The sequence below is a fragment of the Cupressus sempervirens genome, chromosome 8, assembly GCF_028749045.1.
Source record: "Cupressus sempervirens isolate cs-2001-9-10 chromosome 8, ASM2874904v1, whole genome shotgun sequence".
Classification (NCBI taxonomy): Eukaryota; Viridiplantae; Streptophyta; class Pinopsida; order Cupressales; family Cupressaceae; genus Cupressus; species Cupressus sempervirens.
Window position 1 is genome coordinate 234,518,655 of NC_143125.1, and position 16,299 is coordinate 234,534,953.

The window sequence follows — 16,299 nt, forward strand, 5'->3', positions numbered from 1 at the left end:
TTTCAAAATTCATTTTGAAAATAGTCAACTCAAGTCAACTGTGGCTAAATCTGGTCAACTTTTGGTCAACTTTGGTCTTTTTGACATCCCAATCATTTCAAATCAACCCTAAATCTTCTTCAGATCATTCTAATCTCTTCTAGATTCTGCTGAATCTCAGATTTCTTCTATATCTCATGATATACTGCTTCAAATCATATTTTTGGTGTGTCATCTTTCGATTTCACTCCCAAGGGGGTAGGATGATTACATCATTAAATACTTATTGCTCGAGGCATCTGGTTCCCATCTTATGTCCTTATCACTTGGGGCATCTCATCACTCGGGGCATTTTGTTCCCTTCTATCTGACATCTTTGCCATCTATCTTATCTTTTCATCAATTGATCAACCTTATAACAACTCTTCTCAAAGTTCGATGGACAGGTATTGGGACAATCTAAACCCCTTCTCTTGAGGAAAAAGCCTCGTTCAGAGGATGATTCTATGACTCATGATTGGACCTTGTTATCTTTCTTTTACCAATCTTAGGTATCTAGGTGTTCTATTTGGATCCTTGAAGGTTAAGCTTTGTTCTGGAGATAGTCTTCTAAATGCTTTCAATCTCAAATATCTAGGTGTTCTATTTGGATCCTTGAAGATTACGCTATTATTCAATTTCAGGTATCTAGACGTTCTATCTGGATCCTTAAAGATTACGCTTCCTTCTGGATATAGTCTTTTAAATGCTACCAATCTTAGGTACCTAGGTATTCTGCTTGGATTCCTTGGCATTAAGCTCTGCTCTAGAGATAGTCCTTAAAAGCTTATTAATTGGTCTCCATGTAATCAACTTCGGAACCAATCTCATGTTTGCATCATACTTTTTGATTATCTTTGAATTGAACATGCTGCTCACACATTCATTCAAAGAGGGGTGAAATGTAATACCCCAAAATTGGCTCATTGCCATCTTAACCAATTCTGGTCTATTTCTGATCAATCCTAAGACCTATTCTAATAGGCAATTCTCATTCTACTACTCGCTACTTGACTTAATTGTCAAATGCAGAAAACCTAAATCTGCATTCGTCATGCTTATTATTTAATTCCTATAGTATTTACTCATATTAGTCACATTAAACCTATTGATTAATATTTAATTTAATTACTAAGTATTTATACTTTAATTAAATTAAATTATATCTTAAGGCTAATGTACTATGGAATTAAATTTATTTAATTTAATAAATGTGCCTATTTTAATTAATTAAATGAAATTATTTAATTAAATGGAGTACTTACTTCTAATTAATTAAATAAAGTTATTTAATTAAATGGGAAGCCATTCCTAATTAATTAAATGAAGTTATTTAATTAAATAAGAAAAGTGTCTCTAATTAATTAAAGGATTATTTAATTAAATAGAAAAGGTAATTATGAGAGTATATCTCATTTTATTAAATTAATTATCTCACCAAAATCTCTCTTCAGTTCAAAAAGAGAGATTTCCAGTTCACTGTTGATCAAAAAGGAATTAAATCAGTTAACTCCTTATTCTACTCAAATTGAATTAGTTAATTCCTTATTCTACTTAAATTAAATCAGTTAACTCCTTTTTCTACTCAAATTAAATTAGTTAACTCCCTTTAATTTGGGAATCTTCCTTTATGACTGAACTTCACCTTTAATCCTCACCGTTGATTGAAATCGATTTCAACCATTGATGGATTCCAAGAAAGTCTATTTAAGAGACCCTCATCTCTTCATTTTGAGAGAGGTTGAATGAGAATTTGCATCAAATTGCTACTGGATTGTGCATTCATTTGAGCTCCCTACTTTCATATTCATTTTTCTAGTTTAATCTCATTTATATAATATGCATACATTTTAGCATAGCTTTCTTTTACATGTTCTTAGGTTAGAATGTATTTCTCATTCTAGATTAATCTGCACAACCATATAGATTAGCTGCATTTCTTTAAATCTTTCATTCTTAGAGGGTTTGGTTGCCTGCACCTTGATTCTAAGGATATTAATAGGCAAAATCCCTTTAGATAGAAGGCAAGAGGTTGCTTTGTAGGGAAAATCTTGGATGAACAATCCAATGTTCATTCCAGGATGAATCCGCATATAATGACTATGTTGAAGTGTGTGTGTTAGCAGAGGCCACATATTCACACATACACTAAGCACATACTTAGCTTCACTATCAATATTAACAAAATCTTGTTTCAAAGAGTCAAAGAATATTTGGGCTTTCACCATTTCTTTTGTTGTGATGGCCCACCATGCATGTCTTTTTTCATTGATGATTTTATTCATTCTTAGACAAAATAAATCATCTAATTCTTTATCCCATTCATCTTTGTTTTTCAATTTATTTTTTCTATCTAAAGCACAAGGGAATAAATCAAATTTTTGGCTCTTATACTTATCCAAGTAGCCAACTATTCTTATTTTCAATTCAACTCTCTTGTCATCAAATTTTGTAGGATCATGAGCAAGATGATAAGTTATTTCAATCTGATCATGTGAAAATCTTAGAACAAAGTAGCACAAGAATGTAATTTCTTTCCTTCTTTTTCCTCACTTATTCACAATGGGCTTCAAAGCCTCATCATTTTCTTTTATTTCATCCCATATGTTTATTGTTCTTGCTAATTGATCATAAAATAATGGCCATTCAATTTTATCTCCTAGATACATGAGAGCTTTCCTCAATTTGTCTTCATATTGTACATTCAACTCTACATGTAATGCCCATTGTTTTCTCTTTTAGTATTGTAGCCTTTGTGGGGTATCTAGCATTTCTATGAGAGGAGTGGATTTAAAAGGTTCCACTAGAGGGTAGGGATATGTGATTATGGGCTTGGAAGACATCCCCATTACTTTTTTTTTAAGTTCAATTCTTTTTTGAACTTCTTTATTATAGGCCTCCAAAACTCTCTCATACTTAGTCTGCAGTTCAAACATTGTCTTTTCTTCATTTTTTATTGCAGTGGCCAAAACAAATTGATATGTTCCAACACCCATATGAGCTACCTGCACATGGGAGGTATCTCCTACTCTTCTTATAGTGATTTTTTTGTTAATCTTGAGTCATCTAGCTATGATGAAACAACCCTAGATCCCTTCCTCAATGACCATATAACTAAGATGGCCTGATCCTCACTGAATGTAGTACCTTGGAATTCTTTCTTGCTTGGATCTTGCAAGTCTAATTTATTTGAAACAAAATTAAAAATTAAAGCATTTGCTATATCCCAATTGGGTAGCAGTAGAATAATTGATGGTTTTACCATCTGCCTCTCTTCTTCAGGGGTTATACTTTGGAATTCCTTTATCATTTCTAATTTTACTTGATCCTGCAAGGCTACTTTCTCCAATTCTAGATGCTCTATTCTAAACTTGTTACACCTTTCCTCATACTTTCTTATGTTTTCTCGCCATGCAAACTGGTGGAAGGCTCTGGATTTAATAAAACTACCATCTGACAAAAATTGATGACTAGCTTTCTCTAACATAGGGTCCAATTCCCTTCCTTTATAATTTTCTATTGTTAAATCTAAACTTGGCATAGGATATTCCTAGGGGTTTCCTTCATCTATTTCTGCTTGAGTAATGAAAACTCCTCCTTGTGACCCCAGTTGTTCAATTTGCTCTCCAATAAGTTGTTCCTCTTCAATACTTAATGAGGATTGTGAAGGTGAATATTCCTCAATGTGAGAATCTTGTTCCTTTATTATTTTTTTCCTCTTAGGGGATGGCTCAAGAGGTCTCTCTTCCCAAGCAACACTAGTGGATCCAATTATTTGTTTTCCCTTGTCCACAATGGTCTTCTTATTTTGAATGATAGTGTACCTTGGCCTTTTATGGATAGTCAATTGTCCTACCCCTAGATTGGGAGTGAATCTTAGTCTCCTCATCACCTCCTTAACCTTATCTAGAAAAGAATTAAAAAAAATTTGTTTCTTCTTATTCATGGTTTCCATTGTTTCAGGAAAAGTAAGCATTAGCTTATTTATTCTATCTGCCTTTGTGATGGCATTACCTAGAGGACTATAATCTGCATCAAAACAATGTATAAAATCCAAAACCCTTGAGAAAACCCTCCACTTCTCTTTCTTGGTTTCCTGCTCCTATAAGGAAAACTCATTTCTTATTATGTTTTCTGGGAAATATGGTTCATGTTTTATTTTACCCAGCTTGGCTCTATGCCTAAAAGATAAGTCATAGAATCCCTCAGTGTCACAAAAATGGGAATAAGAAACAACCATCTTGTACTAATATAATATTTTATACAAAAAGAGCCAACCCCCTTTTGTGACTATAAATTGGTGAGCTAAAGTACAAGTTGGGAAGACTAAGCCCCTACCCCTTTTCACTAGACAACTCTCCTCCAATCCTCCTAGCTGCCACAAAAACTTAGCCACCCCTATCTTTAAAGGTACCTAGTAAGGTAATACATGAGGGTTTCCTTTAAAACCATACACCCTAGTAATAGTGGAAACAAAGTATGGGATAATGTCTCCCCAATTATGTGAAACTTTCAAACCAATAGGATTATCCATGGGCCTAATGATACTTGCCAATGCCTTGGGTACTCTAGGATTGTCACTCAATAATAGGCACCTCAATTTTGAGGCAAAGTACCTACCAAACCTAACAAAACTAGCATTTTTAGCATCCCAAGTCATATATGCACTCCACAACTAGATTGGCAGTGCTTCCCCATCCTGTTCTCTGTTTAATTTCATTTCTTTACCAAAATATGTCACTCCTTTAAAAAAAAACATGTGCATCAACAAAGAATAATGGCCAAAATTTTTTTCTACTTTGCCCTTTGCAATCCCAAATAGGCCATTGTGAATTTCTTCTGCTAAATAGGAGACAAAATCAAAAATAATGTCCACACCAAAAGAGGAAATCTGAGTGATCATGTACATAAAACCTACATGCATAAACTCTTCATCTTCACCAAAAACTCTAGATAGAGTCTGGTATGCCTCCACAGCCCTGGTATTGAAATATGCCCTTTTGAAGGGTTCCTTGGAGGATGTTGTTATTGCTGGAAAATTTCTAATTTTTCCTATATGTGCCCTTAGTGCACCCTGCTTGACTACATCCTTCTTTGACATATATTCCTGTTCTAATTTTTTTAGGTGAATAGGCACATGATAGTCTGTCAGAGGCCCTAAACCAAATACCTATCAAATTTCCTCCAGACTAATTGTAATCAGTATTTCACCATCAATCCTTTTCACCATTCTAATTGTTGGATCATAATTTTTCACAACAACTCTGAGGAGGTCGTAATCCATAAAAATACTTGAAACAACTAACTTTCCTAAATCAAAATTCCAAATATTGGCATGTGGGGAAAATAAATTTCTTTCTAAAAACCATTTTTTGAATAGAGAAAGACCAGTTTGAGAAGTTTTTGCACCCCTATCATATAACCCCTCTGCAACTTTGGGCCTAGGGTTTAATGAGGTTAACTTCTTCACCTTCATAATTTCATTTGTAGACTCAAGGAGCAATTCAAGTAGGTCATCATGAATATTCCTAGCCAAATAATCCTCCTACCCAAAGAACACCTTCTTTGGAGGCATATTTACTACAATTTGTAGAAAACTAAAATGCTATAGAGAAAATAGAGCACGAAAACTTACTTGACCTTTCACTAGTTCTCCTTTGTAACTCTATAATGTTTTGAGTGCAGAAAGAAATTGTTTCATGTTTTAGTCAACCACATCACCAATTTCTCACTAATTTTTTCTACTTTGAAAGCATGAATTCTTGTTCACATGAGATGGAAATGACAAAATCTTCTACAATATACTTTGTTTTTTGCTCACATGCAAAGCTTTCATTCCTCATTAATGAACTACATGTGAAACAAAGTGACATTACCTTCCCTTTTCAAATTTGCACCATTGATATCAAAAAATCCTACGATCCAGGAGTAAAAATAGGGATGACTCATCTTCCACTTAACATGTTGGCAGTCAAACCAATGAAAATTCTCTATATGTAATCTTTCTTCATTGTTGGCATTTCCAACTAGACCCACTAAACCTCAAGGACATGTGTTGTTGAGTTGCTACATCACTATACATAAAAAACAAGCATGTTGCCATAGCGATGAAGTGACAACCATCAATTTCATCTCAATCTAATGATAGTCATTTTAATGCATTTTGTAATACCAGAGTGGTGGGTCCCTCCTTCACTTGCCTTGTTCGCTATGTCATTATCCTTAAAACTTGAGCAACTTCCCATGGTGACAAAGTGACAATCATTGATTCCATCTTGATCAAGCTGAGGACATTTAATGCATTACTTAATACAAATGTGGTGATCTCCCTATCTATTTAATTTACTCACTATGTTGCTATCCTTATCATTCAAGAAAATCTCCATAGTGATGAAGCGACGGCCATAGATTTGGACTTGATCTAAAGGAAAGGAAAAAAGTATTAGAGTTATATAAACTATGGTGGGTCCCATAATTGCCATGTCACATTGGGTAAATAGTGCACAAATTTTCATAGTGACGTAGTGATGATTGTTGATCTAATCTTGATCCAATGACTATAATCTTTCATTTGAATTCTGACTTGGGCATGGGTCCATGTTACTGTTGATGTTGGAACGTCCTATCAAGCTGGCATGTAACCTAATATTCTAATCCTAACTATAACACCATGCAATTCGGGGCCCACTGTATGCACATTTTTAGGCTAGGTACTATGTCACTACTGGCGAGACGCAAAGATTTTTTGGTTGCAACATAGTGACCTTCGGTGTTCTCAAAACATCTAGTGCATGTGTCTCAAGCAAGATGCCACCATGTCTAGAAGATTGCATGATTCATATCTGACGAAGCGTATGTCTTGGACCTGTCTCTTGGAATTTTTGCCGCATTTCTATTTTTCGTCAAGGTGCTATGTCATAATAGTGGGATTCTTTCATTTTCTGACTGCTACATAGTGACCTCTTTAAGGCTTTAGAGATTCTGGTGCCAAGAAATTTTTTCCAGTTTCACTATCATTACCACAATCAATGCTTTTAACAAAGTAATAAAGTCACATGATTAAATTTGACAACAAGAATTTTGGCGTCCATCTATTGCATAATCTCCCATCTTCCTCAATTTCTGTCAAGGTGCTATGTCACTACCACTGAGATTCATTATTTTTTTGGTCGCAACATAGCGACCTCATGAATACAGATGAAATTTGGTGACAAAAAAACTATACTTTTCAATCATGATTACAATAGTTAATACCTCTAACATAGTAATAAAAACACACGTCCATAATGTCACTTTGGATTTTCATGGTCACCAAATTTTTCAAAAGTTGCCATCTCCTATACTTTCCATTAAGGCACTATGTCACTACCGACAGGATGTAAACTTTTTTCAATCATGACATAATGACTCATCAGAATAAATTGGATTCTGGTGGCGTCTCTTGCACTTCATTACATTTGGTGTATTTTTAGTTCTAACAAATCTGACATGAGGCACGTGACTAAAACCTTTTGAAACAATGCATTTTTTGTTCATCGTGCCTCCACTTCATGACATCGCTAGTCAATTTTGTAGTAGTTGCTATGTCGCTATGAGTAAAACACTTGCATCTTCACATAGTGATGACGTGATAGCTGTAGCCAATAGTGGCATGTTGTGATGGTTAAGTTGTTGTGTTGTTATCCTTGCCATCAAGGTTCAAATCTCATGGGGATGAGGTCCCCCGTTTGTGACCTCACTGGTTCATAGCTCCAGGTCAAAGTGTTTACCCCTCTTTAAAAAAAAATAGTTGTAGATCTTATAAAGATCAGACAGTGTGAAATGAAAAGGATAAAAAGAACTTGGGCACATGAAAAATTTAAACAAGTCAAGGAATATTTGAATTTTGAAAAGCTTCACACCCAAATAAATTCAAAAAGAAACAAGACTTAGGGCTTGATAGGGTTTTCAAAGGTTATAAAAAATTGCAAGGCCAAAAAACCAAAACCCTAGTAGACAAGCAACGGATTCAACTTTGATTTTTTAAACCAAGATTAAAATATATTTACTTTGTAAAAAATTAGACCAACAAACATGATATTATTTAATCACCTAAATATCATAATAGTAAATATCTTCATTTTATAGAGCACTCTAGATTGATATGTGAATAATATACAATGCAAGGTACATCAAGTAGTACGAGAACACCACAGAGTACTCATTTTGCTAGAGGTCAAGGATGCAAAACCACCTGAAGTAAAGATTTTAAAATATTCTTATAAGTACGATAATACATTATCTTTGTAAATTGTTTATTAATTAGTATGACACTAAGAACACAAAGTTCCCAAATGTCATTCCTTAATTATTTTACAATGAACACCCAATCTCTAAGAAGTTTTACAAGCCAATAGAATATCCATGTCCAAGTTAAGTTGATGAGTCATGCCATCTAATTACATCATGTGAAGTTTTTAGCATGCCGAAACCTTTCCATCTCTTGCACCCATCTTTCATCTTCCATGTCCCATAACTATATCCCTCTTTTATCCAATCCACTTATAGATCCTCCTCCATATCCTACCATTATTTAAACCCCTCTTATAAATCCTCTTCCATCTCCTACCATCATAGAAACCCTCCCATTAATAAAATCCATCCAATTCCCATCCACATCTCTTGTTCCTAGCATTACCCAAACCCCATCTAATGAACCTCATGAGCTCATCCTCCATATACCCATCCCCATCGAAGAACCTATCAACCTCCATATCACATAGGGTGTCTTCTAGGAGTGTGGAGATTATGAATCTACACATGTATTTCTTGAAAAGGTTCCAAAATTTCATTTGCAGCTCTATTTCCCTTCTCAATCTCTTTGTTCAATTTAGGCCTTGTAGCCTTTTTAAGCCCCAAATTTTTCTATGTTTCAATTATCCTTCCATTCTCATCCTTCAAGTACTTCATGCGTCTTATTGCCTTCTTATGATATTCTTATTGTTATTTTTCCTTGTTTCCATTTACAATATTATCTCATATTTATAAGAATACTCTTTACTATTTTATAGGGCTTGTCAGGGGCTGAAATTTCTCACATTGATGATCTCATGCTTAATGACATTAACTTTGGCCTTGACAGCTATACACTATCATAGCTTTCACACCTATCAACTCTAAAATTTGAGTTGAACTCAGGATTTGTTTTTATTTATTCCTCTTATGTTATATATGTTTATCTTTAGTGTTGTAATGTCCCTTGATCATGTCAGAAAATAGGAGATGTTAACCTTATCCTTACTTCTTATTTTCTCAAATATAGGGTTACTTCCTTAAATATTCAAGAGCTTACACAATATTGTTCTAGATTATGATGCTTACTAATACATTAATTTATTAAATATTATGAGTATAAATATTCTATCACCGATGGAGGTAAATTTGTATATAGAACATGTTCTAACTCATCCTTAACTTCAAATATTCCTATCTTTTATAATAAGAATGTTTTAACATTTTCCTCATATATCCAATGTAACTCAATTTGATGTCCTTGGCTAAATTATAATACACAATATCCTCTACCCATTCAAACATCACATAGGACTCTATAATTCTTGATGCATTATAATATTAAGGGATCTTCTTTCTTGATGTAAATGATGATTATTATGATGGAATTTTTTGGTGGTATGATTTTGTGATCTAAACTCCTACTATCAATTTCTATTCTCTTTCTCTCTTTGTAATCAATCCTTAGACCTAGTGCATTGGATAGCTTATGCTCCTCTTATTCACTAAGTAATCCAAGGCTTATTTTTTGCTTCATTTATCAATAAGTTTGATGCATGCATTAGAGATATAGGGATTGACCATCTCTACTCCTCACACTGATCACTCTTAAATCTTGATTTGTTCTTCTATGCAATTTTGATTAGCTCTTTGTAGTTTGATGGCTTTGAAATATGGTTATGCTTCCATAGAATCTTCTATTCTTAGTTTGATTGATGTAGAGGCATGATTGTATATCTTGTCTCACTCCCCCTAGTTGATTTAGTTGGTGTCTAAACTTCTACATTTCATTCCTTTTTCTTGTAAGGTTTATATGATATTCTTGATAATCCAATTTTGACTATCCCTCTACTATCTGTGTGTGAATATACAACATTCTAGCCACCTATATATCATTCCAACTATTTATCCAAATTTTTTGGGGCTCTAAATTCTTGGATAGACTCAAAAATGAATAGCTTCTTTGGCAATGATTGTCTTGCGTTAGAAAATGGATGATCGGCTTTGTGTTCACCAGTTGCTCTAATTTTTTCTTCCAAAATGGATGCTAGGCATTCTTGTCTTAGTAAAAAAACTATTCCCTTTGGGCCCATTTGGATGTAGCAATAGGAATAGGGGAATAGGAATAGCTATTCTGGAATAGAAAATGGGGCTACGTATTCCTATTCTCTATTTGGTTCAGCCAATATTTGATGGGGAATTCGTGGACCACAAAATTTATGTTTTCTAAAATAAATAAAAGTGGAATGGGAATACATATTCTAATAACACCTATTTGGATGGAATTGCAAAACCCCATTTTTGGGCCAAAATTGGAATAAGTATTCCTATTTTACTTCATATTCCAATTTTGATTTGGTGCATCCAAACAAAGAATTCAAAATTTTAAGAATTTACATATGCCTATTCCGCTTGTATTCCTATTGCCAAACAGGCCCTATTTGATGATTACCACATGAGTAATTAGCTTCAATGATAATCAATATCCCTAAAATGTTTGATTGTTTTGAACTCTCTTCCGCATCCGTATCTTCTAAAACCTCCAATTCATGTTCATTGTGCCAATGTTCTGAGATTCTAATTTAAACATATGGTATTGTTCCCTATTTAGATAAAAATAAATTTATAGAACTTCCTCTATATTATACTTTGTATTTATTCTTCTCCCCGTATCTCATTCCATGATGATTGTCTTTTATATTATTTCAAATAGATGCCTTGAAGAGGCATGTCTAATACACAATATTATTTTTATTTATTCACACATAAAGAGTTTCATTATATTAATTATAATCTTTGATTAATAATATATTATATTTATTTATAATATAATATTACATTATCTTGTATTATTTAATAATAAATTACTTTTTTTTTTATCGATAAGAGGCCAAAGCCTAGATTAATTATTATTTGTTATTATTAATTATTATTTTATTAAGCACAGGTAGATTTGAACCCAATACCTCTTCGATAAGAAGCTTACAACTTACCATTGTGTTGTAGGCTCTTGCCTTATAATAAATTACATTATAATTTATTAAAAAATTGATTCATTAATTTATTATTATATTTATTATTAAATGCTATTGGAGGAAAATAGGGGATATGGCAGTCCACCCTTCCTCAAATTGCTTGTCCTCAACCAATTCAATATTTTATCTTTGTGATTTGTTTGATGTGTCTCACTTTAGTCCTACAACAACAATTTCAATTTAGGATGAAAAGCATCATATATTTATAAATATAAACTTATCAATTTTGAAAATATGATATTAAATGTAAAATACTAAAATTAATTGAAAAGGTGGAACTTATCTTGATCTTTTTTAGTACTTTCTTCTTGATAAGTGCTTCTTATGTCTTTTGAATATGTCTTTGAGATATATAATCTCAAAAGGTCTCTTTGCTAATAATGGCAATTTTCTATAAGAATGCCCTCTACCACAAATGGAGGCATTCATTGACAACGTCCTCCACCAAGGGTGGTGATGCTCATAGAGAATACCCTCTACCAAGCATGGTGACACTTCCTTAAGAATGCCCTCTGTCCATAATAGATGTTCTCACTAAGACCACTCTCTGCTAATAATGACAACATTCACTACAAGCACCCTCTACTAGGCGTGGCAGTGTTCACTAAGAACACCCTCTATGATTGACATCCAAGAATTTCTTATGTGTCCAACATTTACACAATTTCCTCTATGATCAACATTCAAGGATGCCCTCCATGGATGACACTTAAGAATGCTCTCTATGGATGACCTTCACACGATGTCCTCTATGGCCAACATTCAAGGGAACCCTCTATGGTCAACATTCATAAAGAATGCCCTCTATGGCCAACATTTAAGAATGCCCTCTATGGTCAACATTCATAATGAATTCCCTCTATGATCGACATTTAGAAATGCCCTCTACAAAATATCTTTGGTCTCTAGATTCCCTTTAGGAATCACAACATCCATTTTGAATGCCCTCTTTTCTTTTTCTTTTTAATAAATAATTAATTATACCACATATTATCCTTAAATAAACTCAATATGTTTATGGTATCATTCTAAATGGATATTGTCATAATTACATGTGGCTTCCTTCTTAATTGAATCGTGATGTCTTTTTTCTTGTGATTGCATGATGGATTCTCTTGTAGTCATCTCTTATTTGATGTTTGAATATTTTCTACCCTGCAGGATGACAGGATCATGTGCTCTAATACCACTATAATTTCCCTTGTTTGTCATGTCAGAAAATAGGAGATGTTAACCTTATCCTTACTTCTCATTTTCTCAAATATAGGGTTACATCCTCAAATATTCAAGAGCTTATACAATATTGCTCTAGCTTATGATGCTTACTGATATATTAATTTGTTAAATATTCAAAGTATAAATATTCTATTGCTGGTGGAGGTAATATCTATATATAGAACATGTTTAGACTCATCCTTCACTTCAAATATTCAAATCTTTCGTAATAAGAATTTTTTAACCAAGGTATATTTTAGTGGAAAATATTTTCAAATTGACTAATTTTAGAATTTTTTGGCTAGTAAGTTGGCTAATAATTTAAGATTTGATACAACCTAAATTGCCATAGTTTTATAAAATTTAGCTCTAAAATATTTAAAATCGCTCAATACTTTATTTTATTGAAAATTTTAAACTCAAATATTTGCCACAATATTGGTTACATGATTAGATTTGAGTCACCTAAATATAATATATTATTGGATAAATTCTATTTAACTGACCAATAATTATCACAATTATTAGTTACTTTAGCAATATATCACCAATATTTAGTTTTCACTATTGATTTAAATTATATGCAACAATCCTTATAATATTCCATGAGGTAAAAAAAATGTTCAATCTTGATTTGTAATATTCCATGGTGATTAATTAACTTCCTATTATTATTGAGATTCGTCAATATTTTATACAAAAAAATTATGATTCGAAAATAATCACCAATATTAATCATATTTAGAATAAATAATTGAGAGATTTGCCAATAGATATAATTTTATTTTTTTTAAATAATGAAAGATTCGACAACATTTTATAACTTTTTTTCTAGGCGGCTTTCTTAAAGTTTACCTTGTTTTTAACATTTTCCTCATATATTCAATGTGACTCAATTTGAGGTCCTTGACTAACTTATAATATATAATATCCTTGCCCATTTGAATGTCACATAGGGCTCTATAAATATTGATGCATTATAATATTAAGGGATCTTCATTCTTGATGCAAATGATAATTATTATGATGGAAGTTTCTAGTGGTATGATTCTGTGATTCAAACTCCTTCTATTATCAATTTTTGTTCTCTTATATTCTCTGTAATCAATCCTCATACTTGTTGCATTGGACAACTTATGCTCCTCTTATTTAGTGAGTAACCTGATCTTTCCTTTTTGCTTCATTTGTCAATAATTTTGATGCATGCATTAGAGATATAGAGATTGACCATCTCTTCTCCTCATACTGACCACTCGTAAATCCCAATTACTTCTTCTATGCAATGTTGATTAGCTCTCTGCAGTTTGATGGATTTGAAATATGGTTATGCTTCCATATAGTCTTTTACTCCCTATTTGGCTAATGTAGAGGCATGACTATATGTCATCCCAATCCCCCTAGTTGATTTAGTTGGTGTCTAAATTTTCGCATTTCATTCTTTTTTTGTGTAAGATGTATATGATGTTCTTGATAATCCAATTCTAACCGTCCCTCTACTATTTGCATGTGAATATATGACGTTATATCTCCTTGCATATCATTCCAACTATTTATCCAAATTTTTTAGGGTTCTAAACATTGGGATAGACTCAGAAATTAACAATTTCTTTAGAAATGATTGTCTTGCATTAGAAAATGGATGATCAGCTTTGTGTTCTCCAGTTGCTCTAAGTTTGTCTTCCAAAATGGATGCTAAGTGTTCCCGTCTTAGTAAAAAACTATTCCCTATCTGATGATTACCATGTGAGTATTCAACTTCAATGATAATCAATATCCCTAAAATGTTTGATGCTTTTGAACTCTCTTTTGCATCCATATTTTCTAAAAACTCCAATTCATATTCATTGTGCCAATGTTCTGAGATCCCAATATAAATATATGGTATTATTCCCTATTTAGATATAAATAAATTTATAGAACTTCCTCTACAAAATACTCGGTATTTATTCTTATCCCCCTATCTCATTCCATGATGATTGTTGTTTATATAATTTCAAACAGACACCTTGAAGAGGCATGCCTAATAGATAATGTTATTTTTATTTATTCACACATAAAGAATTTCAAATTATTATAATTATTATATTAATTATAATCTTTGATTAATAATATATTATTATTTTTTATAATTTTCTATCATATTATCTTGTATTATTTAATAATAGATTACATTATAATTTATTATTAAATTGATTCATTGATTTATTATTAAATACTATTAAAGGAAAATAGGGCACATGGCAAGTGTACTCCACAATATAGCTCAAGGTCTAGAGAAAAGGGAAGGAAATCAACAATAACACCCAAACAAAAAAGGTATTAAATACAAGTCAAGTTTATATTTTGAAATTTATTAGGATTGAATGTATATACGTGTAATCAATATTGATGAATATGTGTTGACTTGTTTGTTGAATATATGTAGAAGTAATTGAATTTTGTAGAGTTGATGAATGCACGTAAGATTGCTGACATTGAGGCAATGGAATAGGTAAAATATCATATTTTCCTTCTCATAAATTTTAAGTTATAGTATGCATTTGTTCTATATACATATTAAACAGTTACATTTACAAATGAGTATTTTTTTTTCCAGTTTTATAGTAATTATCAACAATTTTGGCTTATCAACATGTTTTATTTATCCTTTACCTATTACAACACTCTTTGAGACTTCATACAAATCCTTTCCCATTTCATTTTGTTAGGAATCTCGAGCATCAAAGATGGGGTCAAATAGAATAGAGGCCATAGGTATGCATGTAGATTCTTAGTTGAAGCTCTCTTGTGATCTCTATTTGGATTTCTTGTGTGTGTGATAGAAATCCCTAATGCCTACTCTATAATTTTAACATTTTGTCACTTACCATATAGGATGTGCCTCATATTAGCACCGATTCTTCAATGGTTGTGCCTCTTGCTAGCATGGGAGATCCATCTCAGGCTGTAGTATGTTTTGGTTTTTTTACTCTATTTGGAATCTCTTATGCCACTCTATAATTCTGACATTTTATCACTTACCAACACTAATTCATTAGTGGTTGTGCCTCCTGCTAGCACAAGATATCTAGCTCAGGCTGTAGTATGTATTTTTTTAAAACTCTATCTGGAATCCCTAATGCCACTATAATTTTAATATTTTATCACTTACAATACAAGTTATGCCTTGTATCAACACTGATTCATTAGTGGTTGTGCCTCATGCTAGCATGGGAGATCCAACTCAAGCTATAGTACATTTTTGTTTTTTTACTATATTTGGAATCCCTAATGCCACTCTATAATTATAACATTTTATCATTTACCATACAGATTGTGCCTCATACCAGCATTGATTCATCAATGGTTATGCCTCCCATGAGCACTAATTCATCAGTAGTTGTGTTTCCCATCATCACTCTACCTCATCATTTTTTTAGGAGTCCTACCCATCAATAAAGGAGCTCATTACCATTATCATTTAGTCCAACTATGGGACAAAGGGATGAGGTAATGAACAACTCAACTATCAAAAATTTAGAAACCAATTTCTAATTATTTTCATAATACTTATAGATAAGATATTTGATATAGTATTTTAATTTTTCTTTTGTAGACACATGTCAAGCCACACACTGCATCAAAGAGGTTTAATTTTGATGATCCAACATGGTCATAGATATTGATAGTGACATACATATGTAGTTGTGGTGATATAAAATTTTGACAATCCAAAAAATATTTTGAATGTGGCTCACAATTTTTTTTTTCCAATTCATCT